This window comes from Chamaea fasciata, unplaced genomic scaffold, assembly GCF_029207755.1.
Source record: "Chamaea fasciata isolate MVZ Bird 193981 ecotype frontalis unplaced genomic scaffold, bChaFas1.0.hap1 SCAF_1, whole genome shotgun sequence".
NCBI lineage: Eukaryota > Metazoa > Chordata > Aves > Passeriformes > Sylviidae > Chamaea > Chamaea fasciata.
In genome coordinates, this window is record NW_027094086.1 from 87832380 (window position 1) to 87845433 (window position 13054).

Below are 13054 nucleotides of genomic sequence, written 5' to 3' on the forward strand. Positions count from 1 at the left end.
TATCTCTCAGCTGAAAGGACAACCTCATCCTGCATGTTTAAAATGTAGTAATGCATTTAATGCCAGGCCATGATTTTAGACCTCCAGCTGTTTTACTGGTTGTGTAAGTAAAAATAAGATAATGTTATGCTTGGTAACCATGGTTTTGTAGGCATTCACATTTTACAAATCACTGCACAGTATGCAAACCATTATATTTATTTAAAATGTTTAAAATCAAGACTACCAAGAGTCTACCACTTCCATTATTTAAGGAGGGGGACTGCTAGACTGTGAAGAGTGATATATTCTATCAAGCTACTCAGCAGAGTTACATTATCAGTGCAAATTACGTGAAAATATGGGCTTCAGCAAGACAAGACAGGAGTATTCACTGCTGTAAAAAGTGCACTGTGGGAATGGAGTCATTGGTTTGGTGTAATATATGAGTAAAATCTTACATGTTCAAATAATAAAAAAGAGAAAAAACAGAGCACGGAGAGAAAGGAACCATGAGATACTTGGTTATTCCCTCCATGTACAAAAACCTTTTTCTGCTTCAAACAAAGGAATTGAGACTTATCTCCCACAATTTTATCCAGGTGTAACTACTCATCTGAGCAGAGATCTCCCTGATTTATATGGGCAGGAGTAAAAGCAAAACCAGGGTCAAGAATAAGCAGCTTATTGATTTGTTCCGTGCATGCAGGAAAAAATATTATACATCACCAGCATGATCATAAGCATGTAGTTAAATCCAAGCAAACCTTAACTGGAATATTTCTTTCTAAGAAAACACTGCTTAGTGGAGCTATTGACAGCTGCATTTTCAAGAGCATCTGCTTTCAGAAACAGCAGCCATTCAGAACAAATGTTTTTGAAGGCATATTGTGCTGCTCTGATTAGGAGTACAGGCAAAGATAATGGATAGTGTTCGGCTGCACCTGGAATTGCCTTTAAAGTTCAGTAGGAAATTTGTAGCAGGAGTAGGAAAAAAAAATGGCCTATGCTTGTGCTGTAATTTTTCAAAGAACACACATGTAGTTCTCTGGACAGTATGAGCTCTCAATTTTAATTAAAAAAATGGTAAGCATTATACACTACAGTCAGACCTGATTAATCGGGGTGGAGCTGGTTTATGTGTATGTTTGGGAATAAAAGTGCTTTGGTTATTAATCAGGGATGCTGTATTTATTTGTTTTAGATATTTATTCAGATTGGTCCCCGTTTGCCAGCCTCCAGCATTCAAAAACATCCATCAGGGCAAAATCACAGCTCTGGCTTCCAAAATAAAATAAAAAAAAAAAAAAATAAAGAGGAAAGAAAGAAAAAAAAAAGGGTTTTTTTCAAGCCATGGTCTTGGTATTCTTTGTTCTTTTCATCTTCAGGATGCATTTGGGTTAACTTCAGAGCTCTTTCTTCACCACTGGAAGGAATAGAAACCAACATGTCCACCATCAAATTAAATAGAAACCTTCCACCATTCAGTTAAAAGAAAAAACCAACCCAAAGTCTGAAGTTTCAGCCAATAACCCAGCTTCATGAATGGGAGTAGTAATTAAAACTTTGACTACAGTAAGAAGTTCATATGCGAATGGTGGCACCATTCACCAAATTGATTACCTTTATTAACATCTCCTGATACTTGCCCAGAAGGTCCCACAAAACTTATTATAGCCCAAGAGATCCACACATGTATGCTGCCAATAGTGCATTCATTTGAAGGAAGATTTCAGAAGTGTAAAGGGCCCATTTGTTTAGCTTTAAATCAGGAAAATTGCCAACTGCTCCTCTTCATCAGAGGAGGAATTTCAGCCCCATGTCCTGTTCATCTCCCATTTCTTTGGGAAACAAAAGATGGGTAGTATGCACAGAGTTCTCCTGAAACACTCCTGCCTCTGGTGCAATCTGTAGGCAGCCTCCTTCCCCCAGCAAAAAAATATCTGACACAGGAAAGAAATGTTTTGTCAGCCTGAGCCAAAAGGGAGAAGAGGTGGGTTTAGCCTGACGTGAGAAAGTGGGAACAGATAACCTATTTCCATGATGACAGTCCCCAGTGATCCTATATCACTGGGGGTTTTGTAGTTTACTTTCCAGGATTAGTGCATTTAACAATCAAGACAAGCATCTTGAAATATTTTTCTTCACAGTGAACAATCTAGAAGTGTCACAAAAGAAAACCCATATATGTATATCTGAATTCAAATTCTGACTTCGTGTTTTGGCCACAAAATCCTAATTTCAAAAATCACACACTATTCATTCTGCTGGAAATATCCTAGATATACTTTAATAATAATTTTCACACACTACATCTGTGAAAACCTGCTATACAAGAGTTATATCCTTTTAACAGACATCTAACAACTTTGCTCAACAAACACACTCACGCAGAGTGGGACTTTATCTATATGCTTTGCATTCGTGAATTCCCTAGAATAGTAGGAAACAGGTACTTACATAAACAGGCTCACCTTGCCCACACACACTGTTGTGAACAAGTCTGTCTGCAAAGTAAAAATAACAATTTGGCTTTATACAGTATTTTCAACTAGAAAACAATTTGCTGCTTGTAAAGTAGTAGTCGCGTTTTTGTGTTTCTTCGGGGTGCCACAAATGTTAAAAAAAAAAAAAAGTAGTGTCATTAGAAAAAGTTCAGCTTCTCTCAGACAAATAACATCTGCTACCAAGATGTCCCTACACTGCAGATGGGCACCCGCTTCCAAATTCAAACTACCATTGTAAAATCTTTGTATATTCACAAGTTAATGAAAATATGGTCTTCTGTGTCTGTTTAAACTTCAGTGGGGATCACTTGAGATTACACAGGTTTCCATCTGATGTGGAATGTGAAACAATGTGGTTGCACCATGTTGTTCTTGCTGTGTTCCAGAGTGAAATGTTTTTGTGTGCCTGAAGAAAGTGAGAAATAAAAATGCGTGCATCGTTTCAGAGACCGGAAAGATATGTCTCAGCTATAAGAGACTCAAATTTGTTCAGTCTTTTACTGGCCAACAGCTCATCACTGGTAATCAGAATATCTTATGCCATCAATCTCCTTAATTAAGAAAAATAAGATTAAAAGGCTGGCTCATCTTCCTGGGTTCTCATGTTAGGGTATCTAGGCAACATTTGGAGTCCTCAGGGAATCTCTGAGGGCTCCTCCAAGGCTGCAGAAGATGAAGGACCTCTTTAGCTCAGAAAGCTTCTACATTTGGAGGAGTACCTGTGGACAACTCCCAAATGAATTTCATGGAATCATAGAATACCAGTTGGAAGGGACCTCAAGGATCATCTGGTCCAATCTTTCTCAGCAAAAGCAGTCTACACAAGACGGCCGAGCACTCTGTTCAGCTGAACCTTAAAGGTGACCAATGTTGGAGAATCCACCACTTTTCTGGTAGATTATTACAATGACTGATTGTCCTCATCATAACAAATTTTCCTCTTGTACCTAATTGGAACTCCCCAGGAATAATTTACACCCGTGACCCATCATCTTTCCATGTGACTCCTCGTAAAAAGGGAGGAGTAAAAACTTGATCTTTGTAGCCACTGGAACATGGTGATAAAATTTCTCTGATTTGCCCTCTGAAGCCAATACAAGGCACGCCACTTATATAGGGTTCAAGAAAGACAACAAAACTACTTTCTCCTCTGATGGAGGATGATGTGATTTTGTTACAAAAAGGTTCTACTGCACAAGTTTCTGCAGAGAAAATGGCAGCCAGGCTGAACCCTTATGTGTTATATCTGCACCATGGCTCTTGGTCAGTGAGAGATGCAGGGCTGGAAGTATCACCTGAGGTTCCTGAAAAGGGGACCTAAAGGGATACCTATCTCTAGGCTAGCCTCCACTCCAAGGACTTTTCCAGCCACCTCAGAAATAGTCACAGTATGGATGCCATTAATGTACAAAGACAAGTTCACTTTACATGCAACAACAGGACAGGGGTATGTTGTAAGCTTTCCTCACCACAGGGCAACCTGTTTGCTCTGGAATGACACAGCACAGTGCAGCAGCAATAAAAGTCCAGTGAGGACACCCCCAGCAGTGGTTAGTCCCTGGCTCTGATTTCCTGGGGACACATAAGGTCACCCCATGGGTAGGCATATCTGTCCCCTCTTATTGCACAGTCACTTTTGAACCTGCTTGCATTGGTTCAGCCAGGCCAAGAGGTAGTGTAAGTGTCCCTATAAGTTTTACGAAGTGGACAAAAAGGTGCAAGAACTTATTAGTGCCAATGAAAGGAAAAGCTGATGATCTCTGTCTCAGCCAGCAGAGGATCCACACAGAAAGGAACTGTGGGAAGCTGTTTGAGGAGAACTTTACTGTGCAGCTGACTGAGCACTGGAACAGATTTTACACAGAGAGACTATGGAGTCTTCCTCACTGGAAATATTCAAGAACCATCTGGATGCAATCCTGTGCAACGTGCTCCAGGATCGCCCTGCAGGGAGGTTGGACCAGATGATCCACTGCAGTCCCTTCCAACTTCACCCATTCTGTGAAACCAGGCTTCATTACTCCCAATGCTCATGGAACTATTTGTTTAATAGGTTTTTTTATTCATAAAGGATTTCTGTGGAAAATATGAACACCAAAGAAACCCTTCTTTTGCAACATCTTTATGAAATCTTCACAATAGATGATTGTATTATTTAATGCACTCATATTCAGCGATTTTGGATCCTATGTGCAATATCTCCACATCACTCTGGGACTTGTAGATTTTTAACTTTGGCTGTTGCTAATTCATCAGCTGTCTAAAGCAGTCAGCTCTGATTTGCTATCTGTGTCTTCAGTGTTAAGAACTGGATCTGTTCTAAATACTGAGATTTACCAGACACAAGCAGGGATGCAGGAGAAACAGGGTACTTTAAAACATATTATTATTATTAATAATAATAATAATTACCACCACTATCATCATTATTATTAGCATTATCATCATAGAGAAAGTCCAACACCATGAAACCGATATTATGCATAAATACAAGAAATTAACATGCAACAGAACACTAATGCCCTAATGGCCTAGGTTGCCCTAGTAGTTCCCTACTGCACTTCTCTCCCTAAGGGAAAAATGCTCTAATACAGAAAGGAAAAAGGCAGCAGAATGCTTTTACCTGGCTATTAGGTCCTGGTATCCCATAATACCGGAAAAAAATTTCTGGGCAAGGGGAATGGAGCTGAAGATCAGTTGGTCTATGTGAGATGATTCCCAGGCAGTTTGGAAAGGTCCTCACCCAAAGTACTTAGTAAAAAGTTTATGGCCAGAACCAGTGGCATCTTCTCACTCTGCATCAATTTTGAGCTTATTTTTTACAAAAGATGAGGAAGAGGTAGATGTGTGTCCTGAATAAATCATAATATGAATTTTGAAATATACCATATAATGAGCTCCACACGCTTTTCAGATACATCCACATTTTTCTGTGTAGATGACTGAACCCACAAGAAGAGTGAGTTTTAACCCTCTGCCAGCACTTACCTGGCATGCCCAGTACAACACTGCAGTCCCTCAGGCACAGGAGTCCCCTGGGGTAAGGCAATTTTTAGCCAGAGAAAGCTCAGCAAAAGTATTCAAATAGCACAGACCTGCTCAGGGGAGAACCTTGCTCTTTGCCTGGAAGGCTCTTGGGAGACACAGGTAACTGGGCGAGTGAGAGTTACCTCATTCCTGATCTGGCTAAGATTTTCTGTGAAGTGGAAACTGACATGAGCTATGTGGTGGTAGCAGTAAGACCTTGGGCAGGCTTGAGCAGGTCCCTCGCTGGCACACATGCCCTGGTCAGTAGGGACTGGCTCACTCACTGCACCCTCCCCCAGCACATAAACCGCGGGTCTCCACCTCCCCACTCTCCCACCCAGGCCCTGAAGGGAAGCAGAACTGTTGCCTGCTCTGACCTCAGGAGCATCCCTGATGGGAGGCTTGTGAGGAAACCAACCAGGGCTGCAATACATAAACCAGAGATTTATGTAGCCTTTTAGGGAGCTGCAGAGATCCTACCTTTCAGCATCTCACTTTTGGCATGAAACCACACCTGGTAACATTGATCATTGAAGCTGATCAGCAGCATTGGGACACCAGGGCTGGTCTGTGCTCCACCACTCTCCACACCACCAAGGCTGCAAGATGTAACTGTGAGAACACTGCCCACCCCTCAGCCATTACCAACCTCAAACCGCAAGGCATGGGAAAATGCTCTCTCAGATGCCTTGGTGAAGGCATCACCATTCACTCAAGATGGTTTAAAACCAGATTTTCCTCACAGCATTCTGGCATATTCTAGTTTTTTACTCATTTGGCAGTTGTGGGTATTCTGTAAAGCTTTCTGGAAGCCTCACCACCAGGTAAAATTTCAAGCAAAGGTTTCAGCAATCAACACCACTCCATCTTTTGGACCAACCTTCTTGTGGGACACTGTGGGCACTGTGGGGGTCTCTGGGAAAGGGTGTCAGCACGCACCCACCCACAGGCTGCAGAACCAGAGCTGTGCAAGACAGTGCCTGTCTGTATGGTGCTGTTGTGGGTTTCTCACCAGATAAGTGGATTATTACCCTGGCTTGCAGCTGCTCCACAGAAATAGGTCAGCCACAGGAATAAGCTTTGCCTTCCCTTATTTGGCATCAGAAGCATCCAAGAGGAAAAGGGGCTGCTTACAGGATCCTTGTCCAGGGACCATTAAACTCCTGAACAATGGGTTTCCTCTGTTAGTGTCTCCTAAAGAGGGATGTTCTTAAAGTCAGCACCTGTGGCTTTCCTTGAATATGGATGTAAGTATGTGTCCCACAATGGTGTTTTCTGCATCTATACTTGCTCAGCCTCTGTTGAGGAAGCATGAGGGTAGCATTGATGCCAGATCTGACAAAATGGGAGAGAGGTAGAGCCCGAACACAGCTTTGTGTTTCTCAAAGGCGGCTCTGAAGCAAAGGAAGAACCCCAAGTGGGTTTTTGCCCACACTGCCCAGCCGTGAGGGCTGCAGCATGTTGTGTCTGCTCCATGCAGGAGATAGCACTCTGAAAAAGCTATTGCCCATATGATATTCCTCCCGCTTCCCAAGGGAATCCTGCAACAAGCTGACATCTCATTTTCTTTTGGTTTTTTTTCAATCAAAGCACAGTAACTGCAGCATGCATCCCAACACCAACCACCTCCCATCTCTCTGCCCACCACAGATTTGCACCTTGAAAGTGTCCTTAGCACAGAATTTGAAGTGGGGTTGCAGGCTGAAATTAAAGGGAGCTGCAGTGTAACATCAGCAATGCTAACTTTAGATCTAAGCATCATGTCAGCCATGCCAACCATCAGAAAAAGAAAAACAACCTGTAGAACTGGCAAGAAGAGCAAAAACAAAGTACTGAAATCAAGGATATGCAACTTAGCTTTGATATTAATATTTCTCCATCCCTCTTACCCTTTTTATGCCTTATAACTTGGCTGATGACATTGCAGCAGAGAAAGCTTTTTAAGTTTTATTATTGCATTTTTCTTTTCCCACCTTCCTCTCCCAATGTGGATTGCCATTCAAATCACTGAAAAATATTAGGATAAAAGCTTTTATCCATTACATTTGGTATGGTTAAACAGAGAAAGCCTTACAGGAAACTTTCCTCTTACAGGAATTCTAGACCAGGAAATCAGGGTAATTTCCCATTTTTGGAGAGCATGCCCAAATAAACCCTTTTTGCACAGTTAGTTCCCACAGGCACTTACTTATGCCGGAAGGGCCTCATTGTCAGCTGGTGTAAACTGGCTCAACTCCGTGAATTTTTAAGGAGTTAATCCAGTTTTCCTCGGCTCAGGATCCATCCCTTGGATGCTCACCCCACATACCCGAGCTGCTCAGTGTGAACAGAGGGTCTCTACACACCGTTTTCCCCAGTGAAACCATGCAGGAGGCAGAGGCTGGGAAGAGCATCCCTCCCCACCAAGGGCACAGTGGCAGATCTACAGATACCTGTCCCTGGGGCCCGCACATCAGTTTGCCTCCTGCACAAGGGCGTCGTGTGCTGCCACGGCTGACGTGGTTTCTGGAGCAGATTTAGAGCAAGGCTTTGCTGAGTTCCCGTTTCCACGTCCCAGTAACCACATGCTGGGGGCTGTGGGAGAACCACAGGTGACTGACCCCAAAGGCTGTGGCAGAAACTTGCCCCCAAAGACTGGCAGCTGAGCGAGGCCCCAGCCCAGCTGGAGCAAGCAGATGAAGGAGGGAGGACAGGCTGCTGCAGCCTTGGGAAGCACGCCACGGCCAGCAGCCTGCCGAGCAGGTTGCTCCCAATAAAAGTGCTTCACCACTGGATTGAGGCGGTGGATGAATTAATTGTGCCATTTCCGTGACATTCTACTGGAGCTCAAATGTATTAGTAACTGTTCATCCCCAAAACAGGTTTTTCCTCCCACACAAGGGGAAAAAATATCCATCTGAATATTTTAGATTATGTGACAGGCTTGCAAACTGTTGTTAACTTTATCATTTGGGATATGGATTAGACTACAGCACATTAATTTATCAGGAAGTAAGAGCTGCCTGTTCTTCTCTTTTCTGTTATGACATCTGCAGTCAAAGTATGATAGGGGCCAGACAGAGAGTGAGTAATAGACTAGAATATGAAGTTTGGAGGGGGGGGGGGGGGGGAAATGGCAAGGCTTGCTGCAGATAGAATTGAATCCATTAAGCAAAAAATAAAAATAAAAACAGTCAGTGGTCCTTCCACATGTCTTGGTCTTAATAAAAATGCAGATAATGAAACCTGCTATTTAGAAGTGATATCAATTCACATCTTTTAAGGCTGGCACGGAAAAGTCAAGCAAAAGCCAAACCTGCAACTGAAGACGTTTTGCTGGAGCCCCCAGGACTTTACAGACACAATCCACTTGCTCCTCAGCTCTTCAGCCTCTGCCATGGAGGGGACACACACACATTCATACTCATTTTGTCTCTGCAGGGACAGGCCTCCAGGCACACAGGGTCCTCTCCCATTCTTCGCCTTCACTCCTGCATGACAGACCTGCTGCAGGGCCACATGGCAAACATGATGGGAAAGGTGAAGGCCTGTGATCTGTGGGCCAAAAGAATGCATGAAACATTAAAGAGAGCCTTGCCAGCATTCTAAATTGTTAATGCAAACTCTCCAGGTCTGCAGAAAAACATATTCCCATTGTCATTTTCATTCCCCCTTGGCCTCTTAGTCCTCCAATTATGTGAACAGCAGCATGGGAGCAATTCCATGGTGCAAAAAGTGTGAAGCTTAGGTACTTAAGATTGGCCTCTTGATGCCAATAGGCAAACCTGTTTACATTATCTATATTTAGTATGTGAGGGTCAATGTCCATGAACTTCTAGACTGAACTTGCCATGTCATGACAGAGTGGTGAGGGCATAACCTCACTGCAACTTACACAAGTCCACACTTTATTTTAACACTTAATGCTAAAAACAAATCACCTACAAAGCACAGAGCTATCTGCCTTATGTACCAAACCTCAGTCTTATTTCCCAGCTCCCCAGGGACCAGACCTGCTGTCCCAAATCCTTCAGGACTTCATTCCCCATCAAGGTAAGGTTGTGTGTGCCTGGTCGCAGTAAAATTCAGCACATGCAGCTAAAAACGGTTCACAAATATTAAGTCAAAATAAATTCAGCTAATTCATGCAAAGATGTTCCCAGGCACTTTTCAATTTATATTATGTAAACAATCCCAGCAGCAACTTTTTTCCCTTTGTTCCTATTAATTCACTGGGGGTGTGCGTGCACAAGAGGCAAGGATTTATGTCAGGAGTATTCAACTAAACTCCTTGTAAGCTCTTTGGTTTCCCCCTTTCTGTTTTAAAAGTTATCCCTGACCTAGCCTGGATGCAGAGCATGGGAACAAAGGAATGGTTGCATGCCGGATCAGGCCATTGGTCTGCCACTCTCAATGCCCACCCCTGCCAACAACCCAGACCAGCTGCCTCACAGGCTGTGCAAGAAACCCCCTATGAACCATCATGGGATGCTCTGCCCACGGGAGAAGTAGTTTCCTACTCCTCACCAGTTAGCTGTTTCCCACTGCCATGAAGCATGAGAGTTCGCATCCCTTATAGATTTTTTAATCTTGTCTCCTGCAATTCTTCTTATCCATAAAATGCCTACCTAGTCTGTTTTGAATCCTGTTAATCTACTGGACTCAGTGGTGTTTTGTAAGTTCCCAGGGTTAATTAAGTGTTACCTAAAAATATTTTCTTATCAGTTTCAAATATTCTTTTTTCCTCTTCTGCTTCCTCATTGAGTGGCTCTCAGTCACGAAATTTAAGAAGTTGGCTGAGATTGTCTTTTCTAGCCTTTCAATAATTCTCACTGTCCACCCAGCTTCCCTCCTTCCACCTATATCATCCCTGAACAGAAGCAAGAGGTGTCTTTCGGCCTCTTGTCAGGAGCACTTTTCAGGATTAGATCACACCCCATTTTTATGTATAATACTAACAACTATCCAGTCCATTCATGCAGCCTGACCCCAAGAGCCTCAGAAAGTTCACACTGCCATATAAAATAGATCAGACAGTCTCCAAAGGCAAAAGCCCCATGAGCTGAGCAATTCAAAAGCAATACAGGCTGGACAACACCTACCAAAAGATAGCTCATCGTTCATTTGGGATCGATTAGCTCAAACCCATCAGCATCAACAAGTTTGCAGGGAACTTGCAAAACCAGCAGCCAGAAAGGTATGCCCATCGGTAAATCCAGTGGGCTGGTTCACCCAGCTTTCTTTTGGTCACGCAGCCTCACTGGGCCGTGTAACTGCCGCCTTACTGGAGAGATATGAGCCTGCCCGTCGAACAGATGCAAGTTTCCCCTGCTCTCATTCAGCTGGGAGCCCGCTCGGCAAAGCAGAAATAAATCACGGGGAACTTGCTGTCATTCCTCCACCTTCCCGCACACCCTCCGCCGCTGCCGCCTGACTGGCTGGAGCTGGCATAGCTTTTAAATGAAATCTGTGAGATTGGCATCAACAGCCTCGCCTAATTTTTAGCTAATACCTTGGTGGGTTCTGCGCTCGCATCTGGCCGGCGCCGTCACGCTGAGCCTGATGATAACAGGCTGCTGCTCTTTCCGAGCGGGAACCCGGGGTTCCGACTGCCTAAACGGGGGCTCGTTCCAAGCACAACAGCACATCGCAGCCAGCAAAGGGTCTGCAGCACAGGGTTCTCCCAAGGCATAAAAAAAGGAGGGGGAGAGGAAGAGAGAGAGAGAGAGAAATGTGTTAACTATGCTAACAGTGCCAAGTAATATGCTTCGTTAAAAATTTAATCACCTGCAAGTGCAAAACAAGTGCAAAGCAATCATGTTGTAATTAGCACAGCAATTAACACCTCCCTTTTCGATAGCACATGCATCCTAGGAAGTGCATGATTGCAAGTGTTTATGCTGCTGACAGGCTAAGTTCCTATAGAGAGGGAAAAATTGCTTAAATAGATTTTTTCTTTCCCCCCCCTCGTCTTTTTTGGCATTTGGGCTGTTATGTGTCCACGAAAGCCCAGCACCAGCTGCCATGTTGGTTTTGTGGGACTGCTGCTCCGTTGTCCAGCGTAACCAACAACTCCAGCGTGAACTGGAGCCTCCTGAAAGACAGCTGCGAGCCTCTAGAGCCCCACTCTGAAACAAAGATGTAACTGTGAAAATTACAAAATGATTTTTTGCAGTCTAACATTTGCCAAAAGGGAAGCACCAGGCCTGAACTGAGATTGTAGGTTTTGGAATGCGACAGCAGAGGGGACAGGACAAACCAGAGCTGTGGTTTCAGGATGGGTCTGCAGCTAAATCATGCCAAGCTCCATGGTACTGAGGTCTCTCTTTGACATGTGTCCCCATTCAAATAGCCAGTTCTCCCCAAAGGTTGTGTGGGAAGAAATGAGATGCAGTTTGATAAACTTGGCCTGGGAAAACCCCTTGCTGCCAGCTGTGTCCATGCCACTGCTGCTCTTTTACCCACACACTGGGCTGTCCATGCTTCTCCATGATCTCCTGTTCCTTGTCACCCCTAAAAACACCAAGTTCAACTGTCCCACTCACTGTCCCTCCCTCTCCTAGAGCTTGTTGCCAGCTGCTTGTGAAACCACATGAGGAAGGAAAGCTGGCTCTCCACATTAGCTTGGAGAAGTTATATAGACTTAAATACGCACATCCCATGAAATATTCCTATTTAAAGGCCATTCAACTCCAAATACAATGAACTGTGTTTGTACTGGGACAGCACACTCAGCATCCTGGCAGAAACTCAGTGACTCTTGTGCTTGCCCAGTAACTGACAAAGAGCTGGTGTGGGAATTTGGCATCCAAAAGCTGAGCACCAAAAGGTAAAAGTCATCTTTGGAAACATAAACCATGAGGCCAGTCTTGAAGTTCCTTCCCTCCCCAACAGTGAGATTGTTGAAAGGTATTTTGATAACACAGTTCAATATTGGGGTTTCTATTTAGCAGATTAAAAGCCACAAACAACATTACTGTCAGGCCCGGGCCAAACAAATAACCCTGCAATAACAGCAACTCCTGAAAAAGTTACTTCCTTGCTGCATATCCTCAGAAAATTTACATTTTACACACCATTTATTCCATGAATTAAGACAAAATTGGAGCACAAATTCAGCAATTACTAAAGAGACAAATAGAAGGCAAGTGAAAACAAAGCTGGGAAAGAGCCATGGTACCTTTGCTATCCCAATGTATTTTGTTGTTTCTCAAGCTGCTTCTGAACTGAGACAGAGGCCAAGTCTGACATGACAGCAGTTTAACTGTAATTTCAGCACAGTTTCTGACAACAGTGGGGCCCTACATTAATTCCTGTCTCTCCAGCCAATTGACCCATGTTTCATTACAGACCTATGGGTTTCCCACATATATTTTATTTGAGGTTTTGTTCCCAGCTTCCACTGGCCTGCTTGCACCATTTTCTCCTTCTTCCAGTGAAAACTCCATTGGAGCCACAGGCTTTGGAGATGGTTCCATACCCATTTCTGTTAGGAGGTGAGCACATATTTGTGGTTTTTTGGCACAGTTCCCAAATTGCCTTCCTGTTGTTCAGACTAAACA

The 13054-nt window shown here is 43.6% G+C and overlaps 1 long non-coding RNA gene across 5 annotated transcripts; it reads right to left on the bottom strand.

Annotated features, from left to right (window-relative positions):
- Positions 1 to 1031: 1031 nt before the first annotated feature.
- On the bottom strand, positions 1032 to 11222 carry LOC136286730 (uncharacterized). 5 transcript variants are annotated; one of them, XR_010720137.1, is made up of 5 exons: positions 11005 to 11222; positions 8809 to 9047; positions 7946 to 8087; positions 2454 to 2486; positions 1032 to 1405 (listed from the first exon to the last, which is right to left on the bottom strand). It is a non-coding gene; the product is annotated as an uncharacterized lncRNA (long non-coding RNA). The 5 variants fall into 5 exon arrangements; XR_010720065.1 differs by lacking the exon at positions 11005 to 11222 and adding an exon at positions 10595 to 10964 and having other exon boundaries at positions 7946 to 8018; XR_010720020.1 differs by lacking the exon at positions 11005 to 11222 and adding an exon at positions 10595 to 10964.
- Positions 11223 to 13054: the final 1832 nt, after the last annotated feature.